We start from the raw sequence: 4076 nt of genomic DNA on the forward strand, positions 1-4076 counted from the left end.
GTAACTTGACCTAACCCTTCCTTGAGGGAAGTATTTTCTTTTAAGGGTTCTCCTGTCAGTAATTGTAGTCTTTTGTATTACCAAAGTATTAAAGAATAATCAGGAACCCATTTCCTGCAGGAACCTCCATTTTCCATATTAACCGTCTGAGTCAACACTTTCTCCGTATCTGTTTTTGGAAGAATCTCACAGGGGGGCTTTAGTGGATGTTATCACAATAGCCAATCATAAGAGACCTATGGTCAGCCATTTATTACGCTACATACGCATGTGACGTATGTGAACAACTTCACGTATGTTCTCAGTCACATACGTCAAAAATAGAGTATTTCTAAAAATAGAAAAATACGTGAAAGGGTAGACTCAAGGTTACAATCATCATATGGAAGCTCCGGGTAATGGGCTCCCGGAATAATTCACTTGATTTTGGACAATCGTCGAACCAGCAGTTATAAAAATAGATTTTCGGGATTTTGGAGAAATGCATGAGTGAACTCTGGGCAAACGCCACGGGCTAAAATCTCGGCATCGGTAACGAGGTGCCCTTGAAGGCGTGAAACATGAAGAATACATTAGAAAATAAGAATACATTTACAAAGAAGAAAAGTCAAATTTATTGTACCGCGTCTTTGCTCAATTCAACACAACAATGTTTCAATTTTTTTTTACTACCGTACTTGCTTTTGCTATGACCATAGTTAATCGAGGGACTGGTTATGAAACCTTAACACCTTAATTCGAAAGCGAGGACAATGTTGTCGCCATCGATGTTGAATCGTGACAGTGCACAATCTTTTGTTTTCGCTTCGCACGGGTTCGCTAATTAATTGCGCATAATTTAATCGCAACATTTGATTGGTTATCTTGTCGAAAAATGGTGTGTTTTGTGCACGTAAAGGCCAACAATATATACAAAGACAAGAAATAAAAAGACTTTCATTACCATCTCCATACATTAACTATGCTGTGACAGAGACGTCAGTTCCAATGAACCTAGATTTCTGATCTTTAAAACTTATGTGCCTGAAATTTTCCTGAACTTTGCCAAGAATTCGGGACGATTTTTTACGTCAACTACTGGTAAGGTGCGTTTGAAGGTTAATAAAAATGGAATTCAATGAAAAATATTCGGAGAAAGCTGCAAGTACCACCTCCACTTCGGTGAATAATTCCGTTGGACATTAGTAGAACGCAATTTTTTATCTTGGGTATCCTGTGCCTAGGGTGACGTTCATTTCGTTCTTTCTGCGCCATCTTGAATTACGTCTTAAGTGCATTGATACTTCATATGCGCAAATGGCGATCGCGCACGTCATGAGTGTTCCGCGTGGCGGGCGTAATTGGGGCAGGGGAGCGATGCCTGCCAGGCAGGCTACCCCCTTTGCTTTCAAAACGACTGTCGAATGCACTTCACTAATCCGAGATTACTAGTTGTTAAATAATGTGACGTCAAACTACGAGACCATAATGAACTATATCGAAAAGAACGATATCTACAACAATACACACAAAAATAGAGTTCGTATGTGAACTTAAATGCTAACGCTCACGCAAAAATCTCCTCCTCTTGTCATGTCAATAAATTCATCAAAAGCATATCGGAGAAGGAAAGATGGCCAAAAGATGCCAGTCACGTTACCTCAAGATTGGTGGAGTCTAGCACGTTCAACTTTATGCTTGTTTCACTGTCGCGCTTCCCGAGGCCTAAGTAGCTGTGATGGTCAACCAATCCCAGATCGTGATCTCTACAATCTAGCGGTTCATTGCACATAGGTACAGTAGTCATCTTTGTTGAATACAGGCTGATTACAGTTCAGCAGCCCTCTTTACCGTGACTGTTAGAATGTTACAGGCAGCATAACCGGGTCGCTAGGGTCACGTAGATCTAGTTTCAATAATTGCTTTCACGATGTAACCCAATCAAAATGCCTCATAACGTACCATGGGGTTCAGATTCCTGAGAGATGGTGCTGTTGTTTTACAGTGCAGTGTAGAGAAAACAGCTGTCAATAAACTTCATCTAATCTTCCCGAAACAAAAGCAACTTCAAAGTTTTTCAGGAAGAGAGTAAGAGAATGTGTAAGAAAAGGAGTCGTTTGATAAAACTAGCGAAAAACAATCTGATGTCAAGATCTGTTTGATGATTATGGTGAAAATTGGGAATGACCTTTGAAGTAATATGTTGGGCATCTGCCAAATAAAAACCTTGAAAAAATTCAGGCCCTCAGTGGTATTCACACCCACGATCTCAGAGATACTACAACTAATACTCCTCCATTATTGGGATTGAAGGAGCTGTATCTCTTGAGAGCAGGAAAAACCAATCTCTTACGCTCTTCCTGAAAAACCTTTTTGTTTCAGGAAGATGTTTATTGACAGTTCTCTACCCAATTGATAAAATTGCGTTCATACTGCAAGGAGATCATAGCTCCACATGACTTCGTATCTGCAGTTCAATATTTGATTCATTTCATATATCATTTTGTTCGTTGAATGTGAAAACAAATTTGATAACACAGGCAAAAACTATGATGTCAACCAAACTCTTGATTAAAAAACACAGGGCTCACTAATTTTATGGGAATCAAACTCGAGAACATTGGTGGCAGGCAAGAGTTTCACAAACTCCACCGTTTATGCAAATTTTCTTGACAAATGGGTTTGGTTTTGAAAGGAACAAAATTTGTACATTTTACCAGTTTGCTGTAATGTTACGGGCGACTGCTACTAGTGACACAGTGTCCATGTGTATGAACTTAAATAATGATCACCCTGGTGATAACTGCATCTGTTGTTGAAACCACCCAGTAAAAATTGCCACTAAAGTACTTAGTCTAATCATCACAGATTGGAACCACACACTGCAGGCAATATGAATGGTGTCTGGACAACATGTAAAGTGACTGCATGCGTATATCAGTAACAGAATCAATAATTATGGACGAGAAATACTATTTGAGTCACTCAAGTAATGTTGATGGTAAATATTCATTATAAACCACATGAAGAGTTGATTGTGAATGAAATGCAGGAAACAACAATTAGTCTTGTAATTGCATTTGGAGCAATAATTTATTGTTATTGACACTAATGGAACCAATTTTTACCATAACGATTATTGGATTAATGTAAGCAATCGATATGAAGCTGGACAGTGAAATAATTCGAGGGATTTCAATGACATTGAAAGACCTTGAAACCTGTAATGTTTACCGGCAAGCGGATGTTTTTACGAGTAGCAGAAGCCTCATTCCATCGATAGACTTACACCTTCACTAATGATTACTGTTTCCTGTGGTTGGTTGGTCAAAAGGAGACTCTAACTGGTCAAAGAAGCAGAACAAAAGCCATTAGGGAGCTAAAGCAACGTTGTTGAGACACGTACGGCAACCGGAAGTGAACATTTGACATGCCAGGACAGTATTGTCCCCTAAATTTTTAAATTAATCATCTCCAATGTAGAAAAGATGCTTAGGAATATAAGTCACTTTCGGTTACCGTCCGCGTCTCAGAAACGTCTCGTGCTTAAGGTCCCCGAGGTCCCTCATAAAACAACAGGGAGCTTAAGCACGCGCGTTTTTGAGACACGGACGGCAACCTGAATAGAAAGTTTCGCGTGCCAGGGCACTGGTGTCTCCCATATTCTTATATGAATCATCTCTAATGGAGAAAAGATACATAGAAATGTAACTGTGGTTGTGTGAAAACAAGTTTAAAGGGAAAATAGCTGACTTCTGGTTGCCTTCCACGTCTGAAGAACGCGCGTGATTAAACTCCCTAACAGCAGAACTGTTCAAGTTCGTAGAGAAATGCACATACCCTTTTGCAGAATCGATGTTGCACGGGAAACAGAGGGTTATCCATGAGTCCATTCCAGTCCACACTAAGGTAATTCCTTTCAACAGCCAAAGACGGGGCTAGTTTGTGATGAGAAGGTGCAAACCGTAGCCTGAATATAGCCAATATAGCCAGCCTTGCTAACCATTAAACGTTTACAAGTGCGTTGTAATCCCAGAGAGAATTGCAAGGTGAAGTTTCTGCCCCAGGGCATACTCGATCTTTGACCATAACGATCG

Source organism: Montipora capricornis, chromosome 1, assembly GCF_036669925.1.
Source record: "Montipora capricornis isolate CH-2021 chromosome 1, ASM3666992v2, whole genome shotgun sequence".
NCBI classification, from domain to species: domain Eukaryota; kingdom Metazoa; phylum Cnidaria; class Anthozoa; order Scleractinia; family Acroporidae; genus Montipora; species Montipora capricornis.